This window comes from Empidonax traillii, unplaced genomic scaffold (assembly GCF_003031625.1).
Source record: "Empidonax traillii isolate 1590-97213 ecotype Southwest subspecies unplaced genomic scaffold, ASM303162v1 scaffold36:size2505666, whole genome shotgun sequence".
In the NCBI taxonomy this organism is placed as follows: domain Eukaryota; kingdom Metazoa; phylum Chordata; class Aves; order Passeriformes; family Tyrannidae; genus Empidonax; species Empidonax traillii.
This window is the reverse complement of record NW_020955229.1, coordinates 2,162,863-2,172,176: the sequence shown is the minus strand read 5'-3', so window position 1 is coordinate 2,172,176 and position 9,314 is coordinate 2,162,863. Positions and strand designations below refer to the sequence as shown.

The window sequence follows — 9,314 nt, the reverse complement described above, 5'->3', positions numbered from 1 at the left end:
TCCAATGCTTAACAACTCTTTCCACGAAGAAATCCCTCCTGAAATTTTCCCGCGTGATCCCCTGGGATGCTTGTGTGAAGGCACGCCTGGGGATGAGTGGAATATCACAGCCTTCCTCCCTCGGGAAAACGTGATACCTCCTCATGAGTGTGGAGCAATTGCGCCTCAGAGCTCGAGGGAGGAGAGCAGGATCTGGCACCGCTCTTGTCAAATCAGATCCTCTTTGTTGTGATTCCTTCCCAGTCCACACTGGGTAAGATGGGGATTTGGCAAAGCTTTTGAAGCTGAAGTTCCTGCATTGCAGTGAAGCACTTAGTCCTGAGGAAGAGCAAAGGAGGGGATAGTGGGGTTGTCCTGTGAGGACAGGGCCAAGGAGGGAGAGCTTGCAAGACCTTAGGCCGGTCCTGCTGCCCAAAGCAATGTATTGTCATACTATGGCCTAATTTTCTTACCTAGGGTGTGTTTAAAAGAGGGATTGGCATCAGGAACAGGCCATTAAGCAATTGAAACTCTAATAGAAAAACATAACCTTATCACAGACTTTTTTAAAAAAACCCTCGGAAAATAGCTCAAATATAAGGTTAATTGGAGCCAGAAATGTCAAACTAATGTAGCAATTTACCCTGGGAGACTGCCCTGGCCTTTGAGTATAGCAATAGTACAGACTACTGAGTAGAATAGTGAAGAAATATAATAGGATTTTATGTAGTCCCCTGTCATATTAAACGTTCTTTGCAATTAATTTCTTGTTGCAATGTTATTTTCACTGACCTATTTTTTTTTGACCTCCTACAATCTTTAAGCTACCAAAGTAGGGCATACGGGAATTCACATTTCCTAAAAAAAAAAGGAAAAAAAAATTTTAAAAAAATCCTAACTTCAACCACTATCAGGATACACACACTGCAGTGTGGACTAATATTAACTCAGAGCAGGATAAAAATGCCATTGGCTCATTCTAGAATAGCCTTTAGTCTGGGAGCTGTGCTGATCCATTCAGGAAAATGCTGCTTTTGAACAGCTCGTTCAGAAACAAGTGGGAGTTTTCTTGGCCTGAGAGCTTTAGGATGTCTGCCCAGTGAATGAAACACGATAGGTGGTCCCTCTTTTCCTCCTTCTGCTTCCTGGCTCTGTTCCTTCTGCTGTTAACTGGATGTCAGACTGAGATAGCTGGCTATTGTGATCTGGTCTGATTAATCCAAAGCTGCTGGATTCAAAATGATAAAGTCCCAAAGTTGTGGAATAACCAGGGAAACCGGGTAGATTCCCACTGTTCTGACTCTGAGTGAATCCCTTTCCACCCAGTTTGGATACATAATCTGTTTTCATTTTTTTAATCAAACATCACTGAAGTGATTTGCTCTCTCTATTTTTACCCAGCTTCCACAATTTACTACAGAAATGGCTGTATTTCTCTGGAGGTCTGATGTTTCCTGACAGCATCCCTTTGTCTGAAGGAGTGAGTGGGTAGGATAGTTAAATCTCAAAATAGATCACTCCAGGGGAGTGTGAAACCTCCATCACAGAGACAGGCAGATGTCTGCTAGAAACAGTCAGGTGATTTGGGAGGGAAAGGGAGTGACATGGTCTCTGGCAGTCCCTTTCACTCCTGCTTTTTTATTGTCCTAAAAAATGGAAAGTTTTACCCCAGGAGAGTGTACCTGGTGTCCAGGTTTGCAGTCAAGGTGACCAGCTCAAAGGAGAGAGAACAATACAGGCAGGAAAACTTCCTGATCTTGAATAAGAACTCTTAACATAAGCCCAAGTATTTTCCAAGCAAGTGTCCTTAATATTTTTCCCTGTGGTAGTAAGGATTTTTTATTTTTAAAGTGGAGCTGGAACCAAATATCATTGAATCAAAGAAGCCAACATTAATCAAAGCACATCAAAGATGTTCCTCATCAGTTGCCTGGAGCAACAGAATCTACAGTGTATCATCTTTCTTATGCTAAGCTGGAGGAATTCAGAGAAGAGAATTCTGTCTGTTTGCTCTCAAATGAACACAGAAATAGTATTTTCAAGGTTTCTTTAATAGTTCAGTGATTCGGTCCCTTCAGCCATCATAATTTCCGAGTCCACACTTAGACTTCCTGGGAAGGTTTTTGGTAAGAAAGTCAGTCAAACGAGCCTTTAAAATTAAATAGGTGGTGAGTTGCCTCACCACTTGTTGCCTCCAGACAAAGGCACAGGAAGTGCTTCCCTCTCTTACATTGTCTGTTCTGTTCTGTTCCCTCTCTCTCTCCAGGTTGTGGCAGTGGTACCCCATGGGCCCTTGTTGCCTTACTGCAGATGCATTTTACTCTTATTTCACAGTACCTACAAGGAGCAAGCAACTCAGCTGGATAAACACACATGACTTCCTGTTCAAGTAAGAAATTTTGCCCTTGGTTCAATATTTTCTGATACAGAAATTAGGGCTGCTTGTATTTGTCTATTTCCAGAAGATCCAGTTGTTACCTAAAAAACTCGTGGACGCTGAGTACAACCAAGGCGTAAAGAGGCCTGAATTTTAGATCTTTGCTGGATTGATTCTTACACTTGAACACTTAATAAAACACCCGCTAGCAAAACCTCTTGGCACAGCCTGAGGACAGCACTGGTGGACACCCAGCCCTTTCCTGTGGGTTGCACTGGCAGAACTGAAACCCAGCAACGCGTGCGTGTGTGACCAACCTGCAGAATCACCGAGGTTGGAGCTGTGTCTTTATGGTTTTCTTTTTCTTTACTAACGAGTCCCAGGGCCTTTTGCAGAATGCATATTGTACCCATGGGCTGAGCCCCGTGCCTGGCTCGGGGCTGGGACATGTTGGCCTTTCAGCGCCAGCGACACTTTGCTCTGGTTGTTACAAGAGGAAGCGAAGAACAGAAGTTCCCCATCTGAAACTGCGGGGGAAAACAGTGTGGGAGAACGTAATTATCCAAACTGGAACGTGGCCAGGATCCTGGAGTTAATAACACCCACTGCTCTGGCAAAAAGTGTCGTAGGATCTTTAATGACTGCTAGTGGTCAGCGGGCTTCACGTCACGTCTCCAAGACTGGTATTGAAGAGATCAGGAGTGTGGGTGTTTCAGTCTGTCATGTAACACAGATATTTCTGCGTGGCCTGTGGCTGCAATCTTCAGGTTGAGGAGGGAATTGAGCCAAACAGCCAGGGAGGAGACATTAGTCTTGATGAAAATGATCCCTTTAAAAGGCAGATGACGTGCATTTGGTGAAGAACAGCTGAGATGTTCACTGAAGTGCTCATAAAGCAGTATTTGGGGCCCACCAAATCACCGGATCTTCAGTGACCATCAACATCGTGTAGTTTGGAGGAATAAAACAAAAAAAAAGGTTTACAGCATCCTCTGTGTAATAGGGTCTACTCCTGTGGAAATCTGTAGTATGAATTTACCCTGATTTCTGTAGTAGTGGGAACTACGTGCAGATGATTTGGGAAGTGGGTGTAAGTAGTGAGATTATACTGTGCTAATTAGCCTGGCATTGATGAACTGTACAAAGCCTGGGAACTTCCACAGCAGGAAAGAGAGCACATCACAGAGAATCCCTTTCGTCACAACTGACTTGTGCCATGGGACTTCAATTAAAAACCAGACCAGGCCACTTTTAGCAGCTTTAATGAGAAATCAGTTTTTTAAAAAAGCTTATCTTTTTTAAGCTGTCTGTCTACTTCTAGCAGTGCAGCCCATCAGGAAGGGAGATGAGGTGCTAATTATCAGTCTTGGCTGCTTTTTCTGAGCACAAATTTTGTTATTCTGTCCTGCACCTGGCACCACAGGCTCTGGTGTTTGGGATCAGTGGGCCTTACTGCAGTGCCAGCTGTAATAAAGAGTAGAAGGCCAATGATCCCGCATGTTGTTAAAATGAAGAAAGACTTGCACAGTTCTCCCCCTTGGTACATCCCAGTACATTGGTACTTACACCATAACAGTATTATCTCAGGGAATATAAGTCTGCTACAGGATATTGCCACTTTAACCACCTGAACTGCCTTTTAGTTCCAGTTTCAACTCGGTGTCAAAAATATTACCCTGTTTAAGATTAATTTGTGACAAAATGTCATATTAATACAGCTATATTTCCCAGGGGATAAATATGGCCTTTTGAAGAGCAGCCATGGCTGAGTGCTGTATAGGACTACAGAGAATTATCAACAGGCTTTTGCCTTAGCAAATGTCATGCTAGCAGAAGAATGGAGCAGTTTGCAGGTAAGTACAGCGTACGAACTGTTTTATTGTAAGAGGGAGGTTATGATATTTTCTTCCTATTAATCCATATCTCATCCCTAATTATATTAGCACCTCTCGGGGAGACCTGATTAAGAACCTGAGGAGGAAAACTGTCAGTTGCCTATAAATCCATCAGCGCTGTATCATGTTTATTTTTGGCATCTTAGCTATTTTGGGGGGGTTGATGTTTACCTCGAGGGTCGTGTATCATTGGTAGAATTACTTCTGATTTACACCAACGGGTGTGCAATCACAGTTGAGCTCCATGTGATGCTGAGGAGTTTACTTGTAAGAGGGCTGGGCACCCGTTGTAAGCAACTGTAATTCCAGTGAAACCAATAACAGCTGCACCTGCATGTGCTAAGCCCGACTTTGAAACAGTTTATCAGGTATTTTCTTTGTAGCGAAGTAGAATAAACTTTGTATTTCATTGCACCTTCGGTGCCTGTGGTACGCCTTGGATATGTCTGAGCTATTGAAACCGAACTTCTTAACAGCCCTCAGATGTAAAGAAAAAGAAGATGAAAAAAAGTCCTAAAACTAATCTCTTGCCTCACAGCATTCCACCAAGATGACTCAGAAAATGACAAGGGAACCAGACTGCAAATTAGGCTCTAGTGCTTGTTGAAGACATTTGCCACCGGTTAAAATGAGTTATTGAAACAGTAAAGCTGAGGACTTCAGAGAGACTTTGATTGACAACAATAATTACAGCTATTCTTGTTCCTATAAGAAATACAGTGCAGGCTAGGCATAATAAATGTATGAAAATGATATTCAAAATCTGAGCAGAAGTAAATGCGGGTCCAAACAGTTTAAGTGTCTTCTATATAAATTTCTGTGCATTTTTATGTGTTTAAAGTAACAGTAGTTACAAGGCAGGTGTGTAGATTGGCTTTACATGATTAGCCAGCTGAAGAAGCCTCTGTGAATAAAGGCTGCTTGAACCCCAGCTGGGCTGTGTGGTAGAAGGCTCAGGCTGGGGGTTCTGCAGAGAAAATGCAGTTCATGGGGCACTTCCACCTGACCTTCGTGTGCTGTCTCTGGAGGGGATGCCTCATGATTGTTTGAGACACATCCAGATGTTGCCAGATTGGTCAAATGATTTCTTTTGTACCTGAGGACAGCCCTGTTCTCAGCCTGAGCTTCCACAATGTTCCTCATAGGCAGGGAGGAGATAGAGTTGATGTGTGTGGTCTTCTGTATCCACGCTCAGCTTGGTTCCTCAGGTGGGGAACTGCTGCAAAGACCTGAAACCAGGAGCTCTTCTTTTTGGCTGACCGGGCTTACTCTCATCTGACAGGTATGTGCTACCAAGATAGGCTTTTTTTGCTGCCAAGAACAGGGGTGGGCACAAAAGGGTCGGGAGTACTGGAGTCTTAGGTGTTCTTGTGTGTCTGTATCAACTGATGCCATGATGGACTAACATGTGAGAATTTAAAACAGTGTTTTGTAGCGGTAACCTTTGGTTTTGTCTCCCTGACTTGATACCTGCCTTGCATTTCCTTCTCCTGCTGCTGCAACTATGGCTGTGACCAAAAGCCCTTGTACCCCTCTCACACAGTGAAGGCAGGCTTGTAGCTGTGCTCTGCTAGCCAGTGGTTCCAATTGCTGCACTAGATGTTTCTGCTGTGAGAAAATCACTTTTTCCCCTCTTCGCTGTTCTGGTCTGAGAGCTGGGTTCATTTTATGACACCAGGCAAAGGGTGGAAGGAGGCAGCAGTGCCAAGAAAATGACTGGAGACCAGGGCTTGGTGTTATTGAGCCTGTTAGATCTCATTGCTGGGAGTTGTTCAGCAGGGTTAACATTCACAGGGAGAGGGAAAACAAGAAGTTGGTCAGTCCACAAGTGCCAAGAAAGAGTTAAATTAATGGAGGAAAAGGAGAAAAAAAAGACTCTTAATGCTGGAGAAGGACTCTGCTGGCTTACTTATCAGGTTCATGCTGAGCCCAGTCATAATTGGAATGTACCCTTTGTAAAGTTTATTGGGTCCTGGGGCAGCTTGTTACTGAACCGGTCAATTAATCTATTTTTTTTTTTTTAATGAGTTAGGGGATTTCCTTTTGTGGAAAATCACCAGGAAACCTGACCAAATGCCCACAGCTTGGGGAAAACGTGGCCTTAACATACAGAAAACCCTTCCTCCACAATTAGGAGAGGAAATAGACACCTCCCCTTATGGGCAGCATATTTGACCAATCCAGGCACAAAATAAATGGGATTTCACCACTGACTTGCAGGTTGTCGAAGGAGGATCACCATGAAACAAGATTACTTGAATGCAGCTTGGTGTTGAAGGAAATAAAACTGTTGAGTCTCCCTGCTGAGAGACAAATGATTTCCATTTAAAAACCTGTTTGTTCCATGCTGTAACTCCCAATGTAGCAATAATTAATGATATCAGAAGGTTACGAAAGACATTCTGTTGTGCTTGCTCTGTTCTAGGCATGAAATTGGATTAACATGAAGATAAACTTAGACTTTAAATCTGTTGAGGAAATCAGTAATTATGTCAAAATTCACAAATACTAATCTGTTTAACTGTGGCAGGATACTGTTCATCTATCAGCAAAACATCCTGCCTTGTCAGAATTCCACTGAAAGGTTAATTTCTTAAAATACTTGGATTTTCCAGCGGTAGAATTTTGTGAAGATGCAGCTTATTGAGTAAACACAAACAATCTTACCTCTGGAAGCGTGGTTATTTCTGTTCCAGTGGCATCCCGCCAGTGCCCTCTCATGAGGAAGAATCAATTTGCAAGGTATTGAGTAAGTCCTTGGGCTGTGCTGTGGAGAGGTGACCACCCATGAAAGCAACTGACATGAAAAAAATGCAAGGTTTGGCAGTGCAGACTTATTAAAAGTGCACCTTTGCTGCAAATGAGCACATGGAAACACTACTGGCTTTAGGGACAGTTTCAGAGGCTCTGAAATTAATGTAGGTAGAAATTCACCGGGTGGTTAGAAGGGGATGGGGCTCCATCTCTTATCTTCTCAAATATTTTCATGGCTCCAGCGCTGGCCCTGGTTCTGCTGTAGCCAGTTTTAATCTGGCTGCTGTAAAACCCCCAGAGTTGTGTGAATATATGTGCAGTGCTTCAGCCTGCAGTGAAACCTGCCCAGGTGTTGCTGCTGATCCTCCTGGGGTGGAAGCTGGGCTTGGTGAAGCTGCTAAAATCGCAGTCGTACCTTCCCACTGCAATTTAGATTTACCCTGAGGGAGCACAGTTAGCTTTGAGTGCCCATTTAATTAAGTAGCCTGGTTGTGCAATTGTATTAGAAATAGAAAAAGTAACCTTCAGTGCTAGATTCCCTTCTCAGTGGAAATGGAGGGAGTGTATAAATTTATTAGGAACAGTCCTTAATAACACCGACCATGAAATGTGCATCTGAAACCACTCGAGGCTCAGGAATTTGTCTAGTGCACGAAAATTGCAGTAGTTTCCTTCTTTCTCTGCTCATTTAAAAATGCAGGGGAAAAAAAAGAGGTTTCAGATCAGAAAGGTGTTCAGGAGGATGAGAAAGCTGTTTTTATAGTCAGGTGTTGATGGGGCATCACAGAGATGGTATCATCTAAAAGGCTGGCAAGTCTCTGAGTAAAATGTTACTTTCCCTTTGTGCACAGAAAAGGTTTGTTTGTAGCATCAAGTGTGTAGCAGGTGAGAAAGGTGAGTTTTGCAGCTGCTGATTGTTAGGAAAACCTAAGCTGAAGGCTAACAGGTAACTGAAGTACTTTGCTGAGCAGGTCTTAGAGCAGAAAAATTGATTTTTTTGCCCTTAGGTATAAAAAAATACATTAAGGAAATATTTTTACAGGTAGTAAGCATCTTAATGTGTTTGCATAAAGTAAAACAAACAAACAAAAAACTTTTTATGTATACATCAGCCATGTCTAGCCTCTTCACCTCTTCTTCACTGAAGAAGTGAAGTCTGTGGTGAAAAAAGCGTATACAACCTCCATAGGTATTTCTTGTTAGCCATGCAGTGGTTTCTCAGCTCCTCAAAATCTCTTATTCTGCTTAACTGCACATAAAGCTGACTCCTTTTTCAAGTGGGGGATTACCTGGTTGTTCTCCTCTAAAAATCCCTTTCACTTTCTTGAAGGTGTTTATCAAGTCTCCCTCTTCTCTTTGCTGGATGAGCCGTCATCGTGGCGAACATGAAGAAAGAGGGGATGAAAGCACAGAGTGGCTGTGGGTGTGTTTTCCACTGGGATGCAGGGCCAGGCAGGGACAGGTCTGGTCTTTGCACGTTGCTGATCCATGGACAGAACGTGGCTTTTCCATTTCCTGGCTCAAGGGGTCAAACCAACACCCCCCTGTGCTGTGCCACGTGGGTATTTCCGCACAGAAACTGGAAGGACAAGGACAGGCTTAACCTGTGGTGACAACTACAAGACACTTCTTGCTGTTGTTGACTTTAGTGAGAGCTACAAAATGTTTGTGTGTGGGAATTTTTAAAGTTTCTTATGTTTTTAAAATACCCAGACCAATTTACATGAAATACTATGATGATCAAGTCAAACATAAAGGTACTTGCTTCATTATTTTTCATTTTACTATACACTACTTTTCTGTACCAGTTTCTTTTCAATTTTTTCCTGTGCCCCTCTTTTCTTTTTCATAGGCTGCTTGCATGGGCTCAGCCATAAAATCATCTCTCTCTAAAAGAATCATCCTTCTATTTATTGTGCCTGTTTTTTATGATGACTTTTACTTTGAATTTATTTTATTTAACAATACTCTATTTCTTTCCTTTCAGTACATTGTAACTGCTCCTTCCTGTGTCATTTGGAACTGGCCAAAGTTGGCAGATCTCAAATTTCTTTTGCCTCTTTGAAACGTGCAGATTCTTTCTCCTCCAGTGATAATGGGCATTGTGTTTCCTTAGAAATATTTTTGGGGCCTATTATTCCTCAGCCACTTCAGTTGGCAAACTGAAGGCTTGGAAACAAATTAGCTTGGATGGCAGCCCAAGCTGTCAAAATGAGCCTTCCATTCATTACTGAATCATCCACCTCCTGCATTTAGATCTTCAGCCCCACTTTTCCAGTAAGCTTCTCAGTTGAGTTCTTGGAATTCTT

The 9,314-nt window shown here is 42.8% G+C and overlaps 1 long non-coding RNA gene across 1 annotated transcript in view; it reads left to right on the top strand.

Moving 5' to 3' along the window:
- The first annotated feature begins 2,021 nt into the window (after nt 1-2,021).
- The window catches only part of LOC114054640, a 9,203-nt gene continuing 1,910 nt past the window's right edge, over nt 2,022-9,314 (top strand). Inside the window, exons 1-2 of the long non-coding RNA XR_003570530.1 lie at nt 2,022-4,209; nt 6,948-7,069. This is a non-coding gene — a long non-coding RNA (uncharacterized LOC114054640). The remainder of the gene's footprint in view (nt 4,210-6,947; nt 7,070-9,314) is intronic.